The 19,885-nt window shown below is 40.8% G+C and overlaps 1 protein-coding gene across 22 annotated transcripts in view; it reads left to right on the forward strand.

Annotated features, from left to right (window-relative positions):
• The window catches only part of TSHZ2 (teashirt zinc finger homeobox 2), a 911,650-nt gene that overhangs the window by 534,178 nt on the left and 357,587 nt on the right, over window positions 1-19,885 (forward strand). Inside the window, exon 1 of one of the 22 annotated variants that reach the window (XM_072944428.1) lies at window positions 3,716-3,780. The exons of the other annotated variants lie outside the window; for them this stretch is intronic. The gene's annotated coding sequence lies outside the window, so the exon portion shown is untranslated. Of the gene's footprint in view, window positions 1-3,715; window positions 3,781-19,885 lie in introns of those variants that run through there. 22 annotated transcript variants of the gene reach the window in all.

Genomic DNA, 19,885 nt, shown 5'->3' on the forward strand with positions numbered 1-19,885 from the left:
GGCTGGATTTTTCTCACTTAGCTATTACGCTTGGTGATCTTTGAGAATTCTCTGAAATTAAAGATTGGATGAGCCCGCTGGATCAATGGCGTTTTACCTATCTATCCTATGTGCCTAAGAAATATTCTTGAGAGCGGAAACTTGGCGAGGAAGGTTTCCACTTAAACACAGAACAGGATCAGTTGGATGACCCTTGAGTCTTTTCTTTCTACACACACACACACATGCATTCAGAATGCTTTCAATCAGTTTAGTTACCACTTAATTCACTTAAAATCTAATGTTTGGAAGTTTGCTTCGAAAAAATTTACATAATTGTGTTTAGCATCATAAAGAGTATATCAGTTGATATGTTCCAAGACCAACCCACAGAATTCTACTTTACACATATTGTAAAAAAAAAATTTGCTTCCACTCTGAAAATTAATTATATCACTATTGCAACAGGAGGCATTAAACAGTAAAGAAAAAAAAAGAAAGTAAAATTTCCTCCAACCTTAAGTATTTATGCCTGAAAAGACATGGAAAAATAAATACAAATTTTTGAAGCCATTCTGAAATATGTCTCCATTTACTTTTGAAGAATGTGCAACAGGAGCACAAGCTCATGTACCCAGTGTGCTAGGCAGGGAAGTACATGATGGTGATAGAAGGAGCACAGGCAATAGGGAGTGGTAGGGACTGTGGAGTCCTGCAAGCTCCAGCCCCTTCTAATGTGGACAGTGGTCCCTCAGCTCCAGCCTGTGGTCGACATGTAGGAATGCATCACCTGGGTTGCTGGGTCTTCTAGTTTTCCACATGATTCAGAAATCTAAATTTCAAATTTTTTTTTTAAAGCAGTATGGGTTAAATAAAATGCACGTGGTGCACAATTTCAAGCTGGGAGCTGCCATTTTATGACTTCAAATTAGAGATAGATACAGTCCTTCATTCTTCATTTTTTCTCCTTTTCTCTGGTACAGATCTATAAATAGCATTATTATAATATGAAGAAGTCATCCTGGTTGGCAGAGTAGAGGTGTTATGTTTTATTTTGTTTTGGCTCCAGTATGGATCAAAAAAGAAAAATAAGACTTTTCTGAGTTAGTTGAGTAGGAGTTAGGAGAGTAAGAGGAGAAAATAACAGAATGGGGACCTATATAAACTGATATATGCAGAGCTTAAATGTTATGCATTTATTCATTCAGTACATACTTGGGCAGGTACTAGAAACACATTAGTGAGCAAAGATGGTAGTACCCTCATGGTGCTCACAGTTGGGTAATTATTCAGTGATCCTTTAATTGCCATTGTGATTGGTGCTGAAAAGGAAAAGGCTACTGTGAGCATGTCTGCAGCCTACTGGGGAGTTGAAAAGGCTTCCCAGAGGAGGTGACATGCAGCCTGATGTTGGAGGCTGTGGAGGAGTTGACTTGACCAGACTGAAGAGGCCTGTTGGGAGCAAGGAAATTTTAGCCAAGAGGACCTCAGGTGCAAAGGTCCTGGGGTGGGAGAGGGCAGGGTGCTTGTAGGGACTGGATGAGGTTAGCATGATTGGGTCACCTAAGAAAGGGAAAGAATGGTAGGGAGGTGGGTGGACCATTGGACCTCAAGAACACACAAAGGTGTTTGGTCCTTTGTTAAGAGTACTTGCAGCATAGTATCTGAGCTATGAAGAGTTAGAGAAGGAGGCAGAGCAAGGCCTGGGTATAAGGCCTCCAAAGTGAAAGGGCATCGTAGAAAATACGTGTTAGAGAAAATAATTTCTTGGTGACAACACTGTTGTAGGATAATTAGTTACCATCCTGAGGAACGTGCTGGAAGATAAAGGAGAATGACAGAGTCATCTGGGAGAATGAGAGGAAGTGTGTGTGTGTATCTTCCTCTGTGTGTGTGTGTTTACCTTGTCTCTGGGCACATGTGTGTGTGTGTGTGCTTACACACACACAAATGGTGTATCCAGATATCCAGCTGAGTATCTGCAGAGTGAGCATGACATGGTTAATGATTAATATCCAAATTAGGTTTGGAGAGGAAAATTAAAATAATTAAAAAATAATAAAATAATACAACACAGCCAATTCTCTGGCTGTGTTTCTGTCTTCCTTATACTCACAAAACTAATTGACACCATTATAAATTAAGTGTGAGAGTGTCTACTTTATCAAGCCTATTTGTAAAGAGAAAAGCATCTTGCATCTCACACTCAGGAGCCAATACCGTTGAGTTGTGTGGAGGTTAATACTGATATTCAAGGCTAAACGATTAACTTGAGTCAGTTCATAGTTAGCCTTCAATGCAGAATTGAGAATGAAAGCACGGGTTATAGTTTTGAGCATGGTTTTCTTAAAGATGGAAACAGTGTATGTAGTCTTTGTGAATAAAAAAGTTGGGTGTACATCCTGGATAGAGAGAGGTGAGAGAAAGTAAAGGCATTTCAGGAACATAGTTAATTGGGTAATTGGGGATTGGGTGTCACTTGAACTTAAGTCTGTGGTTAATTCATGGCTTATTCTTCAGGAGTGACATGGGCAGGGCAGTTATTGTAATAATGAATTGCTCACTTGTCCTGGGCAAACAGAAGATTCCCCTGGTTGACTAAAATTGTGGGAGGAGGCATTTGATAGGCTTATAATAGCTTAAGAAGCTGAGTGAATGCTGTTCCCCTGACAGTCAAAAGGGAGAACTTTGGGGTGCTACATATTTTCAGCAAAGGGGGGGGGGGGAATTAAAAAATGACCCTAGTGAACCAGTCATTTTTGTAAAGGGAATTGACACTTGCTACTTAAAGCATTTTCAAAACGAACGTCAAAAACAGAGCTTAGTGTCACAATTTTAATTCAAAGTAGGGGCTGAAATGATAATAAGGAATTTAAAGAGTTTTAGAGAAAAAAAATTACTCAATATAAGGGCCAAGTTAAGCAAGTGTGACAGGAATCAATTATTTGTGTTTTAAAAATAAGGAGAGAGAAATAGTTGCATAAATTTTCAGTGATATTATTTTTGACTCAGAAGTTTAGGAGACTCTCAGGAGAGAGACTTTCCCAGCCAAAAATTTTTTGTTCAAATTCAGACTTTCAGGGTTTCTTGTGAAAGGCAAATTTCTACATTATTTCAATGACAAGTGTCAGGCCTTTGGACCAGTCACCAAAAACACCAGATTATTTCCATCCATGTAGGAATCCCTCTGCACAAAATTCTTGAATTAGGAGCTCTGAGGCCTTTTTTTTGTATTATTGGGGTTTTGCTTTTTGCTGCTGTGACTCCGTGGCACCTGAGGCCTCTGGGATGAATGAACGTTACCATCCTCACCATCACCATCACTGCTGATTTGCTTGGCCTTCTAGAAAGCACAAAAGGCCGTCACCCAGGAGTCTACACCCCCACCTCCCATTCTCGCCTGATGCTTCTGAGCAAGCAGATGTTGACCATCTCCTTCATCAACAAAATAAGTCACTCGACAACCGTTACCATAAGCCAGATGCCGCAGTCCTTTGGGTGGAGCCGGAGGATTTGAATTCCTAACCATCCACCACATTGCATCACACGGCAGAATGAGAAAAGACTGGGTTTTGAACATGTCCCCATTTTGACTGAATCATTGAACCCCCACCCCCACAATTCTTCATATCTCAGCACACACTTCTGAAGGAAGCACAGCAAAGAAAAATCTGTCCGCCCACAGCGCTAGCAACTCCGAGCGGAAAATGTGACTTTACCGTCCAGTGGTTAGAAGCAGCTGGCGGCAAGTTCCTCTGGTCTGACTCCACGTGTGCCCGGCCTCCGACCTTTAGGAGGGAGGTCAGTGGTCTTCTTTTGCTTGGCTAGCAGGGTTGGAAACAAAACAAAATAAAATGCTGACGTCCTGAGTTATGACAAACCAAGACACATGTCACAAGGGGAAAAGTGACAGCTTTACTGCTGCAGTGATTATAAAAACAACACAAATTAACCACCAATATGGTTATGTAAGTAGAATGAAGCAACTTGATTGCATTTTAAATTGGAGACCATGAACATATTTTAGGAGTGTCAAACCTGAGAAGCTAAAGATTTCCCCCAAATTGCCACTAATTGATATCTTTCCAATTTTACTAGCCTTATTTTCCAACCAGCTGAAAGCTTAAACTAGAGTTATTTTCCCCTCTAGAAAACTTTTATTTTGTACAGTTGGACATTTTCCCTATTCGTATTCTCTATAAGATTTACTTAGCATAATAAAACAGTCACATTTATAACTTAACCAAATCTGGCTATTTAAACAGAAATACAAACAATAATACAAGTAAAATAAAAAAGTGAGTGTTATATTTGATAAGTTTTGTTCAAACAGCTTTTTCATTAGTGTGTCTTAGATTCTCAGGGAAATACATTGATCCTGGATTGGCCTGGATTTTGCTGTGTAAAATTCTCCGTTTTCTGTGTTTTCGGTTGTTGAGCTAGGCAGAGCCGTCACAGATGGATGTCCAGGTTGTGCACTGTGCATGGCTGCCCATATCAGAAGCTGCAGTTTAAATCCTGGGCATCTTCTTTTGATTCTAACTTCAAATACTGCAGGTTTAGCTGAGAATCTCACTGCTAATACCAAAGACAAATTATTGAATACTTTTATTTCCAATGAAATAGTAGCCAGATTAAAACAACTCAGAGTTTTAAATAAAATAGGGCCAACACTACTATTTCATTCAATCCAACAGGAGTATGTTATTGATAAAAAGCTAGGACCTTAATGTATGCAATGTAATTCCAGTAGTCCAAAATTAGCAGAATTATGTAATTTTGCACCAGGGAAAAATGTATTAACAAAATACATTTCTGAAGATGAATTTCAAGAATGTCAGATGACATTCAGGGGTATGTGAAAAACTAGTGGAGGAGCATAGTAGGATCTCAAGAAATATGTGTTTCATGGTTGATTGATTGAATAAACAGATGGCTGAATGTCCACGTATGGAATTTGAGTAAAGAAAATTGATCTGTAGGCTCCCCATGGTCCGTCAGTGTTAAGAGCAGTTTTCTTTAAACTGGGAAAACCAAACAATCCCACAGCTGCCCCTTGAATCTGTGTCTTTTGGCCAAAGGGTGGATGGCTCGTCCTCTTTGAGTTGTTCCCTGACTGCTTCCCTGATAGGGTTGTTTTATGCTGTGCCTGGCAATGTTTTTACATACTTGACAAAACAAAGTTATGAGGCAGGTACGACTATCAGCACATCACAGATGAGGAGACTGAAGCATAGAGACGTTGAGAAAGAAGGGTCACAGCTGCTAAGTGGTGCGACTGGGATTCACCCCAGAAGGTCTGGTTCTGAGGCCGGTGTTCTTGACCACTGCACTGTGGTCCACAGCTGTCCAGAGACCTGCTATGCAGAGATTTATACTTTAAAGTATTTTGGGGTGAAGAGTCCTTGAATGTGTCAGTGCTACCCAGAATTGACAAGCAGACCTGCACCCTAATTACCAGTGGAGTCACCTTGATAAACAGTGAGCACTTCAAGGTCAACTTTTATGACCCTTATCACCTTCCATCCTTTCCCATTCTTCTCTTTCTCTCTCTCTCTCTCTGTCCCATTGGCCAGTCACCCTTCATCAGCTCTTTATTTACAGATGTCTTCTTACATCCTGCTGCTCAGAATGTGTTCTGCAGACCAGCATTACTGGCATCACCTATGTTTGTAAGAAATGCAGACTCTCAGGCCATTCCCAAACCTAACAATTCAGCGTCTTCATCTTAACAAGACCCCGTGCGATTCAAACACACATTAAATTTTGAGAAGTGTGGGTTCGCTACCTGTCTCCCAGGCCCCCAGGCAGCGAGCCAATGTAGAGCATTCCCTTGGTTCGGAAGGGTTCACGTTTCTGTTTCATTCTGGGACTTGTTTTCTTAGAGGAGCCCCTTTTATGGCGCTAAACACAGGCACACATGCACACACACACATGCACTTCTGGGGAAGGTGAGTTTCTCCAGCTTTTCCCCTCTCAGTGCTGCCCTGGTCTCCCCGGCTTCTCTTTCCGCCCTTCCTACCTCCCAGTTTCAGCTGAGATGACTCTTCTCCACAGCAGTGGGTCCCACTCTTTCAGTTTTCAAAGAACAGCAAAATCTTTAGGAAATTAGCTCCAGGTTGCTTTCTTTTTTGTTTTGCCAAGTAAAAACATTAAAATAAAATAAGAAAACAAGCCAGAATCAACTGTAACTATCCCTTCACAATCTCAGAATAAATGATAGGATATTTAATGGACTACTTGATAGAATGTTCACAATTTTTCTTTTCTTCTGTTTCACAGTAGTTTTTCCTTGTTTCACCTTGGCCTGATGAGAAACAAAAGTTATCGAATCGCCTCACAGACCAACATTGATAGATCATTTCAGATTTTGTAACTATTGTACTGAAAATGTTGGGAGGTGCATTCCAGACCCAGCTTTCTCTCCTTTGGATCCCCTATTCCCAGAAAGCTTTTATTATCCAAATTGAGACAAGACAAGTGAAGACTTCCTAACAATTATTTCCCAAAGCAGGCAGTACTCCTTAATGAAAGCTGGCTACTTCCTGCATGAAAATATCACATTCATGTCTTCCCTCAGTAATTTTTGAGATCAAGCATTTTTATTGTACCATTGAAAAGGTAGCCAGCCTTATGAGGAGGAGCCACCAAGTACAGAAAAAGTACTGAAGCATGCAAAAGGACACAAGCCTGAAAGTTCAGCTGTTTTCTGTGTGAACAGGAAACTGTCCTTAGTTACATCAGCCTAACAAATATTTATAAGAGTGTTGACCATGACCTTGAAAGTCTCCATCATCCACTTACTAATATTCTCCCCCTCACCTATAGGGCAGGAGGACTACATCTGTTTTGTTCACCATGAGATTCCCCCAGAACCTAACAAAAAAATAGTGAGGCTGAACTGTGGTCACTTATAGTAAGAGGTGCTAAGCACAGAGTAAGCAGAAAAATTAATTAAACTTATTTAATTATCAGGGATTGCTTCCCATTGCCTATGTGGGATTAAAAAGAAAACTCCTTTGCTTTGCATTCAGGCCTATGCATTCATTCATTTAAGCAATATTTATGACACACCTGCTGTGTGCCGAGTAGTGTCAAATTCACCTGGGATAAAGGGATGAAAACAGAAGACAAGACTTCCTGCCATCAGGGAGCTTACCTTCCATCATCTGCCTCAGGGCCGTGGGTGAGGATGAACGGGGGAGGAACTTGAGTGTGTTAGCCAGCCCAGCTGCTATGTAGAAAAGTACCAGGGACTGGCTGGCTTAAACACAGACGTCTATTTCTCACAGTTCTGGAGGCTGGAAGTCTGAGATCAGAGTGCCATCAGGGTTGGGATGCTGGTAAAGGCTCTCTTCCTGATTTGCTCACATAGTGGAGACAGACAGGCAGACAGGCAGAGAATGCAAACTGTCTCTTCTTAAAAGAGCATTAATCCCATTCATGAGCAGGCCACTCCCATAACCTACTCACCTTCCAAAGGCCCCACCTCCAAACACTGTCCCCCTTGGGTTAGGGCTTCAACATATGAATTTGGGGGACACAGTTCAGTTCATAGCAGCATGTGAAATGATTCGACAAGTCCCCTGCACGTGGAAAAGGCACAGAAAGTCATTCTTTTGCCATCCATTGATCAAGTATTAACTACTAACCAGGAAATCTGTGTTGGGATCTGGGGACACAATGGTGACCTGTACCCAGATTCTTGCCACTTATAGGCTTTTTTTAAGTGGGAATCTCTGTTCCATCTCAAATTCTATCTTCCCTTCTCTTCCAGATTAAAGCTCCATCCTTCCTTCCTCCAAAAACCTCCCCTTTCTTTTTTCCCTTCTAGGAAATGTGCCCACAGCACTTTGTACTATCTCAGTATTTGCACTTATGATTATCTATATATCTGTCTATCTATCTATTTTTTGCCCACAAGTTCACATCTTCCAGTAGACCCAGAACCCCACAAGGTCAGAGTCAGGAACTTAATTTTTTCCATATCTTACCAAATTCTGCACGCACCCCCCTCCCCTGCCCCTTAAGCCCCACTCCCTAGAACAGGGTCTTGCACAGAATGGATCCTCTGTTAATAAATGTGGAATGAATGGATACATTTTATAATGCCACTCCTGTGTTTAAAACCCCCAGCGGCTTCCCACGCTGCACTTAAAGCCTAACTCCTTACCCTGACCTCTCCCTTGCCCACCTCCAGGCCTCTCGGCGTCAGATAACACTGTTCCCCACCACTCTTCTCAACCCCACCCACACCCACACAGTGGGCTCTCTCTCTTTCCTTCTGTTTCTGAAAACAGCCAGTTTGTCTCACCCTGCCAGCCTTTGCGTTTGTTCTCACCTTCACTTCCGATGCTCTTTCCCTGGTTCTTCCCCTTGCCTGGCTTCCCCTCAGCATTTTCATTGTCACCTCCTCCAAGTAGTCCTCTCTGACTGCTTCACTGAACTGGCCTTTCTTAGCCATCCTCTTTCAACCTTTCTCAGGTTGAATTCTCTTCATAGCACTAATTCTGTGAAATCACGTTGTTGTACATATTTTATTTTTTGCTTCTGCAAGAGCAGTGGACTTAACCTGGGAGGCAATTTTCCCTCCTAGGGGATATTTGGCAATGTCTGGAGACATTTTTGGTTGTCACAACTGAAAAAGGGTATTACTGGCTTCTAAACATTTGACAGTGCACAAGACAGCGCCCAGCCCCCCCTCCTCACGGCAAAGCATTATCTGGTCCATGTTCAATACCACCAAGGTGGAGAATCCCTGGGCTAGACCATGCACTGTGAGGACAGGGGTGACTTCTGTCTTGTTTTTCTCTATACTCTCAGCACAGAGTACTTCTTTAACTGATTGTGGCATGAATAAACAAAGCGCTACATTAGAAACATCGGGGGGGAAATGTGACAGGGGGACCTCTACCTTATTATTTTTGAATAAAGGGAAATCAGAACTCAATGCCATGCCATTAGACATTCTCCAGTAAAATGATTCTGTTAACTTGTGAGTGATCACGCTGCTAGGGTAGGATGGGAGGGTAAGAATTGGGAAGGGGGCTGCTTCTCTCATCTCTAGCTTTAGGATGCTGTGAGGTACACAATGCCCCCCCACCCCATTCAAAGACTCAAAGTAAGGATGGCATCCATCTGTTTCATGACACAAGCATTTTTCAAAGGTTTTTCCAGGAAAGGGAGACTTTTTTTTTTAATAATAAAAAGCCTGATTTAATGATAAATAATCATGCTCTGCCTCTGACATTAAAGGGCATCACTGTCTCAGCTCAGTGATGTAAATCATCGTAATGGACGAATCCTTTAAAAGTAACATGGAATTTAAAAATGGAAAATATGAGGACCTCGCAGGATGACTGTGAAAATCATCCGTTTATTATCTAGGTGTGCTTAATAGTCTGCTGCCTGATGAAGAATCATTTGCTAACCGAGAGGAATGGCTCGTTTTCCAATTCAATCACTCAGGCGAGCACTGCCTAGGACTTCTCTTCCTTCCTCCCACCTCCCGCCTCCCTCCTCCCGCCTCCCTCCTCCCCACTCATGACTTCTTTTGTCACTGTCTAGAGAGAGTCTATCACAGCCATAACTTCCATTAAAGCATCCACTAAGCAGTTTCGGAGGAACACGGTGGGTTCACCACGAGCTGGTGCCGTCAGCAACAAATCAGCCTTTAATTGGCGAGAATGACTCATTTGGAAGGGATTATTAGCCGAATGTTAATTGATTAGTGGAACTAAAGCAATTAAAGTGAACAGAGCCTTACCCTTCTTCCACCCATCCTCAGCACAGGCATCCTTCCACCATGGGACTCGCCCCTGTTCCAGTATTCCTGGTCCACCCTGGTCCACAGAGAAATGATCTTCCTCTTTCTAGTTTCCAAAATTTTGTGAGAGGCTTTGAAATCACGAAATGGAAATTAAATAAGTGAAAAAAAAAAGCCATCAGCCTACCACTTTGTATGCCTGTATCTGAATGTATTGGCGAGGTTATGCTGCTGTAACAAACAACCCCAAAGTCACAGTGACTTAGCACATCAAAAATTCACTTTTGGCTCATGCTACACACTGAATTGGACGTGGTAGGCTGCACAGGTTGAATGCCCATGAAGCTGACCCTGCATGATAAAAGTCCCCCAAATATAATGACTTACAATAAACATTTTATGTTTTGCCCATGCTATATATCAAATGTGAGTTGGGGGAGCAGACTCTGATCATCATCAGTAAGTTCTAAGGAGATAGGGAACTTGTTTCCTACCATGAACCTGGTGGAGGAGGAGAATGGAAATGACTGTGACTCTCTGCTAGTTACCCCAATGCCTAGTGTTCTCCACAACCAGACTGCTAGTTATCACCACTGCCCCCATCATTGCTGCTGCTGTTGAGGTCTGACTGTGTGCAAGACCTGCACTTATCCCTGTGTGTGTGTCATCTCATTAACTTTTCACAACTCTGTAGAGGGCTTATAACTCTGCATTTCTGAAATGAGACACAGAGTTATTAAGCAACCTGCCCTGCCCAGCGTCAGATCTAGGAAGTCGCAGAGCTGGGTTTAAACTCAAGTTTGCTTAACTCTGCTGCCCATGCTTCCCCACTACACCCTACCAGTCTTGTTTAATAAGTTTCCTTCTGTCTTTCCATTCAGGCTCCCTGAAAGTGGGGTGGATATAATGCTGGCGGTTCCCAGTTCCCAACATTTACATAGCACACGAGCCAACATTTTTCTTTAATGGTTACATATTTGTTGTAATGTGTATTTGAAAAAGATATAACTGACACGGCCAAATCATGATCTAATAGATATTATTGCTTAAATTGAGGCTTAAGTAAATTTTTAAGTTTAAAAATAGTCTACTTTTAAAAGTAGGTAAATATAATAAGAATACTACACAAATGCGAGAAAAATGTGAAAATATACACAGTTAATGGAGGTTTGAAAATACTGATTTTTTTCATGTAATAAGTCAGTTAAACAGCCCAATATTTGCTAAGACTGTCCATGAGCTGGAGAATCTTCAAACATCACCTGCCTTGGGAAGTGTCCATCATCTTCCTTCTAACCTGTCCGCACCTCAGTGGTTAAGAACGTCCTCCTCTGGCTTCAGTAACACCTGATATAGTTTAGGACCAATCACAGTACCTACATAGTAGTTATGTAGCACGTCTGCCTTTCCCATTAGAATATGCACCTCCACTAGACTATGTGGGATTTTCTTCATCTTGACATTTACAATTCCTGGCCCAGGTAGATATTTTAAAATAAAACCACAGACCTTTCTTTTGAGTGGTCTGCAATCTAACGAGAGATAAAGATTGTATCAGTAGTGTTCTGCTGTAAGTAATAAGTAAAAATGTCCAATTCAAATTGGCTTATAGGGAATTTACAGGCTCATTTAACTGAAAAAAATCAGAGGTAATCACAATTCAGGGAAGGCTTGATCCAGCAGTTCAACAATTATCACCAAGAATGCAACTTCTTTCTTTCTCCTAAGGCTACCTTTGCATGTGGCCCTAAGATGGTGGCTAAAAGACCTTAGAGTTATAAGCTTCCTCATTCATATCCAGCAGGGAAGAGACAGTGTTTTATTTTTCTGACTTTCCCATCGATTGTGTGGGTAATCACTGTAATTAGGACACCTTCCGTCATATGCCAAGTTCCCAAGCCAGTCTCTGTTTCCAGGCTTATGGACTTAGCCAGGTCACCCATCCAGCTCTAGACCTGGAGGTGGGGTCTCCGTTCCCAGAATCCTGTGAGTCTCTAATGGAAACAAGGGGCCAGGAGGAGAGGGGGAGGGTAGGAAGGGTGTTGAAAGGCAGCCAGCAAATAGTCACTCCAGGCCGATAACAAGAAGCATAATCTGACTCCAGTGAACGTGAAGCGTTTTGTAACTATTATTTAACACCCTCCATGTCACCTTGGAAGTGACTGCTTTGTCTTTGTCCCAACACAGGCTACCACTGCCTTTAAATCAGGTTACCGAAAAGCACAGGATGGAACTTTATGGCATCTCTCCTTAAGCTGCATTTCCCTTCTAGGGGATTTTATGTTTGTTCTGCACTCTCCGGCTCTCTTTCCTGGTTTCACTTTGCTGACAACAAAGATCATGAAAAAGCTTAATTCAGGACGCAACTCTTTATGTTCTCAACTCCACGCTGAATCCTGTTTTGTTTCACCTTGTTAAAAACGTCTTCCCCCATGTATCTTTCAATTTATTTTCTGGGTGTTCTTCCAATTTAAAAATATGTTGGGATTATTTTTAGATCCTTGTCATTAGTGCTGGAGACTGTTTTCAAACAGATTTATTCTTTTCTCTCATTTGTTCAATATTTGATTCCTTATTTCAAGTGCTTTTCTCCTCTTAGGCTTTCTTTCTACCATTATAAACACTGGGAAAAAAATGGGGCGAAAGATCAAGTCTCCATGCTTGTGGAATTTGGGGCAAACTGTATCCTGCTTTTTTTTTGGCCATGTGGTACGTAGGTTAGAGGTCACATATTGTCAGAGCCCCACTACTCAAATGAGGTCCACAGATTTGATTTGTTCAGCCAATAGTGTGTTTAAAATAAATTAATATGAGTTGCTAATTTTTTTCATTGGGAGGCCTCATGTAAAACTCAGGATATTTCATATTCAAATCTGGATATAGGATCTCTTCAAAAATTTGATTTGATCTTTTAGGGTTTTTTGTTTTTTTAATTGAAGCATAATCAGTTTACAATATTGTATCAATTTCTGGTGTACAGCATAATGCTTCAGTCATCATCTTCATTTTCATTTTCATAGTCTTTTTCATTATAGGTTACTACAAGATATTGAATATAGTTCCCTGTGCTATATAGTAGAAACTTATTGTTTATCTATTTTATATATAGTACTTAGTATCTGCAAATCTTGAACTCCCAATTTATCCCTTCCTATCCCTGGTGACCGTAAGTTTGTTTTCTATGCCTGTGAGTCTGTTTCTGTTTTGTAAATAAGTTCATTTGTGTCATTTTTTTTTAGATTCCACATGTGAATGATATCATATGATTTTTCTTTCTCTTTCTGGCTTATTTCACTTATAATGATGATCTCCAGGTCCATCCATGTTACAGCAAATGGTATTATTCTTTTTCGTGGCTGAGTAGTATTCCGTGTGTGTGTGTGTGTGTGTGTGTGTGTGTGTGTACACCACATCTTCTTTATCCAGTCATCTGTCAATGGGCATGTACATTATTTCCATGTCCTGGCTATTGTAAATAGTGCTGCTATGGACATTGGAGTGCATGTATGTTTTTGAATTAGAATTTCCTCCAGATATATGCCCAGGAATGAGATTGCTGGGTAAAAATTTGATTTGAAGCCACTGTCCCATATGGCAACAATTGGCTGGAGGCTTTACCATTTGGGTTTATAACCCCCAATGTGGCTACTGAGTCAGGACTCAAACTCAGCAGTGGTCTGGGCCTCTGTGAGTGAGGAGAGGGAACCATCTACAGGTTCTTATTGAGAAAGGGGAGTGGTACCGCCGAGTGGGAACAGTCTGAGAGTCTGTCCAGAGGCAGTGCCTGTGACACTGACCCCCGTGCTGCCAGCTCATGTCATGTAATGGTTAGGATTCTGCCTGGATGTGAACCCACATTCCACCATTTGGTGATTGTGTCACCATTGCTTCCTCCAAGTCTCCATCCTTGTTGGTAAAATAAGGACAGTATAAGAATGTATCACCTGTATCGTTTTGAGAATTGAATGAATCCATGAGTTGACAAAGCATTTAAGCACAGCTGATCATCCAGCAAGGAAAGCCTCGTGGAGGTTGGTCATCTCTCTCTCCATCATCATCATTCTTATTAATACTTTTATTTTGGATCCATTTACATTTTTCATACTAGTTGTTTCCTTTCCCTGATTTCCTATTTTCTTAGTCACCTTTCATTTTATTTAGCACATTTCATGGCATCCTTGCAGACTAGGTGTGGTCAGTATTTGCATGGCTTACAATGGCCACTGACAGCCCAAGTGTTGGGTCCCAGCTCATATTGCAAGCCAGGATATGGAGTTTGAGAAATACCATCTTGATTTCTGCTATTTGTTAAAAAAAAAAAAAAAACAGAAGCCACTAGCCTTTTTTGACTATTGTTGGCCCCCTGAGGAGGTCCTAACTCTTAAAATCCTGGCCAATGTCCAATAAAACAAACTACCATTTGCCTCCAAGGTCACTGGTTAGCAGCACCATTTGCCTCCTGTGGGAAGCCCTCGAAGTGCTGCTCTGCCCATCTAAGTGGGGAACCACACCTGCCATGAGGATTGAGGAACTGAATCCAGAATCCAAGGAACAGCCTCAGTTTTCCACTATGATACTGTGTTTCTGGGTAAAGAATCTTATAAAAGGCTGCCGTGTCTCTGTTTTCACCTCGAGAGAAATCTCCACAGGCTTCGTAGTTAAGATCATGGGCTATGGAAATGCAGACATGAGCTCAAACCCCAGGCAGATCATTTGTAGCTATGTGATCTCAAGCAAGTAACTTAACGCCTGAGATAGGCCTCAGTTTTCTCATCTGTAAATAGGAGATGATACCAATTTCTACCTCGTGGGATTAGTGTGAGAATTAAATGAAATAATGTAAAGCGCTGAGCACAGGGCATGGAGAACTAAGGCTACGAAACCACTTGGTCATTATGGCCAACGATACAAATGGTGGAAACAACAATTTCCGTTTAACACACATTTACACCTCCCTCCCTTGCCTCTCCCTTTCCTTCTCTTCCCTTTCTTCCTCCCTCTTCCTCTCATGCTGTGGAATGGCACTGGGATTGAATAAGAGGTAGAAAGAAGACTTTAGGACAATAATTGATCTGTTTTGGACTTTTCTGGGAGGAAGCGTGAAGGTATTTCAGCAGCTTCACCATCACCTGGAAGCTGGTTAGAAATTCACCCTCTCAGACCCCACCCAGACCTCCTGAGGCAGAAACTATGGAGATGGACATGACCAATCTGTGGTTTAATAAACTCTGCCAGCCATTCTGACGTCTGCTCAGTTGAGAACCAACAGCTTAAGTGAAAGTTTTAATGCTGCTAACATTGAATCTGGTTGAGTTTTGCTTTTTTTTGATTCTTTTTCCCCTGCCCTTACTTAATTCCAGGTCAACCTAGTTAGAACCAAATTTCTCCCTATCTTTTCCAGCAATTTTTCTTTGTGATAAAGATGTGTCTTCACTTTCCATTTTTTTAAAAGCCAGGAAGGTGTGAAGTGTGATCGGCCTTTGACAGCTTCAGCAGGAACTCATCAGGAGTCAGGTCATATCCTGGTGGGGAGAGGCTTGCCTTGATTCTGGATGGCAGGTGAATCTGTCTCAACAGCTAAGCTGGGTGCTAGGTGGCAAGAGAGGATACCTGGTAACAGTTATGTGTACGGATATTTGGTTTCTTTCAGGCAAGTACGAGTTAGAAACAAAGTTTCATTTGAGGTTACTTGAAGGAATCTTGGGACCTGCGTATGTTTTTGACTGTCTCTCCTTCCTTCTTGCAAAAAGAATGTGGCATGACATCTGATAAAAGGCAGAAATAAAGTAAAAGTATGAAAGTAAGAGGGGAAAAGAATAAGAGACTCATGATGAAGCGACAGATCAGTTGTACCAGAAAACCTCAGCTAAGCAGAGCTACTTTAACTGAGCACAGAATGAATGTCAGAGGCTCCTGGCTGCAAAGGCAAAAAGAGAAACATGATGAGTCACAGAGCCCTCGTTCTCTAATAAGAAAGCAGGCACATTCATCAGGAAAGACAAACTATTTCCTAGCACCAGATTCTAAGAGAAATTTATCATGGAGGACCTTACATAAGGTACATGAGTATGTATATTTAACACAGATCTCCAGTGTTAGCCATGGGATTTATCTGCCTTTTAGGGAAGTAAATTTCAGAACTCAGCAGGTTGACAGTGTCTCTTCAAATTTACAGTGTCAATGTGCAGTAAAGCAGCTGCTTCCCATACCACGTTTTACTGGACCGTCTATCAATATTTGATCAAATTGGGCCAAAGTTTCAAACTGCCCTTAAATTATACCCAGAGAAAGTGCTTGTACATGCAGAATGCCTGAGTGGGCTTCAAAATTGAGTCCTTGTGAGCTGCAAGCATCTTTTAAAAATATATCTACACCATTTTCTCCAGTCCCCATCTTTCCTTAGAATGCTTATAATGTAAATCTGCCTGCAAAATCCATAGTTGCTCATAAAAATGCCAAGCACATTGACTCCTTTCATATACAGGAACCCAGGTTTTTGATGCAAAATTGCGTCCCTCACTGCACAAACATCTAATTGTACACAAATCTAACGTGAATAATATTGTTCGCAGAATATACATGTTTGAGTAAAATAAGAGTTGCTTCGAGTGAGCCTAAAGGATCAATTGAGATGGTAAAATGTCATCTTTGCTCTGCCTACATCTTCAACATTTGTGTGGAATAATTACATGAATAGATCTGATGATTTTATTATCACAGAAATGTGTTATTTGTTATCGCTTGCCTTCTTGTCTAAACTGGATTTCCAGGGCTTTCTTGGAAAATACACCTCTCTTCTCCTCTGAATGCCCCCAATTACTCCCATTCCATCCAAAAGTGAATTCTTACCACCTGGGAATGTTTCTCCTTCATCCTAAAACACTCTGCTCCTTACTCGTCAGACCTCAGGAAGGAAGCCTCCTTGTAATTATAAAACAGACTTGTCGGAAGACGGGCTGCTTTGTGGATGTGTTGTTTTTCCTGAACGTGTAATAACCTTTGAATGTCCATTGTGAAGCACTCGGGGTTGGTGTTCATGAATTTTTGAGATTGGCTCCTATCCTTGAACAGTCACTGGTACAAACGAGAGAGGCTTTATCCCGATGGGAAAGAACAGATACTACAGGTGGAGGCAGACTTTTATCCAAATATTCTTCCTTTGAATTGCCAAGTATTAAGGTCTCAATGTAAACCTTGAGGCTGAGAGATCTTTCCTCCTTTGGTGTCCTGTATATTAATCAAATGGTTTTGTAATTTACGTTTTTAGCCTTTACACAGTGGTACGTTGTATTCAGAAAATTAGATGTTTGAGGTGTTGGAAGGCGTGACAGTGACATTAATGTAAAGCTATCCTCGTTCACGTTTTAGTTGCATTATTGTAGTTCGTCTCGTTTTTTGTTTTGTTTCTTTTTTTTACTAGTTATCAAGTTGTCATGGTTCAAATGTCATTTTTGTTCCTTAGCGTTAACAATAACAATAGCAAAAGTGGGTGGAGTGAACATTTAGTGTCTGACCAAACCTGTGGGAAGCAGGAATATCAAGGAAATGTCTTCTTTCTGGGGTTTGCAAGGATTTTGGAAATTTTTTGCTGTTAACGAAGAGGCGAATTGTCCACTGAAAAATAGCACATTGGCGAACAATCTGTGAACATTCAATGCGGGGAATCTGACGAGGGTATTTTCCTGTGTGCCCTCTGTTTGCACCATTAGTGTTAAATGTCTGTCAGCCTTTCCATTGTAGTCACTGTTTTTCTGGGATTTATTACTCAGCTCTGAAAACTGGCTCGAGGCTACAAATTGCCATAAAGGGGAGACCATTTGTTTTTTTGTTTTTTTGGTTTTTTTTCTTACTGAAGTAGTGTGGGTGGGAAGGAAAGAGAATTCATTCCATTCTTTTATTTTTTGAGTGAAAAAGAAATATGGCTGTAGTTAAACTTAGAACACATGGTTTGATATTTTACCAAAATAAATAAATACATCAATAATTATCTTATCTTAAAACTGTGAGATAATGTAGAGGGGTGATTATTGTGGGTCAGGCCAAAACTTCATATTTTTAGGGGAAACCACATCATATTGCTGTCCTTTTAATCTGGCTTTTCCTGATTTGTGTTTTAAGGGAAATTTCTTTCGTTGGATAAACTTATTTTGTGCCTCAGAACCAGGTATATGTGATGATAGGGTGCATAATCTTGGCAATTAGTCCCTGACCTCAAAAAGCTTGTGGTCCAGGTGGGAAAAGAGCATTAAGCCAGTGATTTCCTAACATTTTGTGCCCTGCAGGTACGTGTTAAGCATGCAACTCCAGAATATGTATGTTATGCATTTATCATATGCATGTGCCACTGGCCAAGTAAAAAATGTGCTTCATTAATACATGTACAAAGTGGAAATTTTAAAAGATTGAGATATAAATAATACATTTATATTATATATTAGTATATCCAATATATTATATGTTATGTGTGGATCAATATATAATAATTTTTATGTTTTATAATTTAATTTTTATATTTATATACTTTTATATAAAATTGTATGTAGATAATTTTGTCTGTCTTAATTTTTTTTTAACTCTGGCTTTTATTTTTAAAAATTATATAGTGAGAGCAAACTGATTGAATATAGTTAGTAATTTTTACAGATCTTATTTATAACTTCATGACACATTGACTCAGATGTCTGGCTGTAAATTTTCTGTGGTGGTTTTCATTGTTGCTTGGTTTAAATGACGGTCCTAGCTGAGACACCACACAAAAACGTGTAAATCCAAATGGATTACACTTAGGTGATAAAGTCCACCTACACAGGCACAGCTGAGCTGCTCTACCTGGGGACAGGCTAGAATCCAAGGAAGGAGTAAAGGGTCACATCTACTCTTCACCTCAGTGAACCTCTCCTCCCCCTTCAGAATAGATTCTATGTATAAATTATATATGTGAATTATCAAGCATACCAATAAAATGAATACCTTTGAGCCCACCTTCAATCTCATAGAATATTATAAATACTGCTAAGTTTCTTGTGTGACCCCGCCCCAAGTCCTATGCACCCTGCCACCTGCGGCAGCCACTAACATGCATTGAGTGTTTATAATTCCCTTGCTTTCCTTTATACTTTGCACGTGGATGTATCTGCTACAAAAACATATTATGTGACTTGTTGCACATGCACAAGAAGGCAAGTACCAAAATATTCATAGTAACAGAATTCATATTAGCCAAAAAATACTAGGAACCACCAAATGTCTGTTAATAGGGAAATGTAAAAATAAATTATGTCCTTGTCGTGCAATAGAATACCATATAGGCATGAAGATGAATAAACCACAGCTCTGTGAATCACATGCGTGAACCTTAGTAACAAAAGTAAGTTACAGACTGTATAGTATGGTAATATTTTCTTACAAAGTTCAAAGTAGGAGAAGCATTCCTTTTTCTTAAGGAATTCTGGAAAGTAGGAGTTATTGTGATATGTGCCAATGTTTTAATGTTGGAAAGTAATTTATTACATTTAAAAACCACTGTGTATGCCAAATAAAATGTGTCTTTGGATGAAGTCCTTCCTGGGAGCTCTTTGCTTCTGACCTCTGTTCTGAGGCCTTAGATCAACTCTTGTTTTGTCATCCTCACGGGGTAAGAGGTCAGAACTGTCTTGCTTTGGTATCTTTTCAGACCTAGGGGTCTGGATGGGGATTTAAACTAAAGGCTATAGAATATAATAGTAAGGATGAGATGACTGTGAGAGCCAGGCCGTTCGAAGTGAGGATTCTAACTCAGGAAACCGACAAACTGAGATCAAACACATCAGAATCCAAGAAGTAGTCAGCAGCTGGTCACACAACAGGTGAGCTGCAAGTCAGGTTGGCAACTGTGGCGGTGTTAAGTGAGGGATTCTGCCCAGCATCCAGGCACCGTGCCCCCAGGAGAGAGATGAATTGCTGTGATGTTAGAAATTCGCACGTGTAAAGTGCTCGTCGTGCTCCAGTTCTGTGGCCCCTCATTTAACCCTCAGGACCACTCATGAGGCAGGCAGCACTATGGATGTTGCCATTAGTCCCATCTTATTAATGGGAACACAAGGCACAGAGAGAACAAAAGGTTTCCCAAAGCTACGCCACCAGAAAGTGGCACAGTTAAGA

The sequence above is a fragment of the Vicugna pacos genome, chromosome 19 (assembly GCF_048564905.1).
Source record: "Vicugna pacos chromosome 19, VicPac4, whole genome shotgun sequence".
In the NCBI taxonomy this organism is placed as follows: Eukaryota; Metazoa; Chordata; class Mammalia; order Artiodactyla; family Camelidae; genus Vicugna; species Vicugna pacos.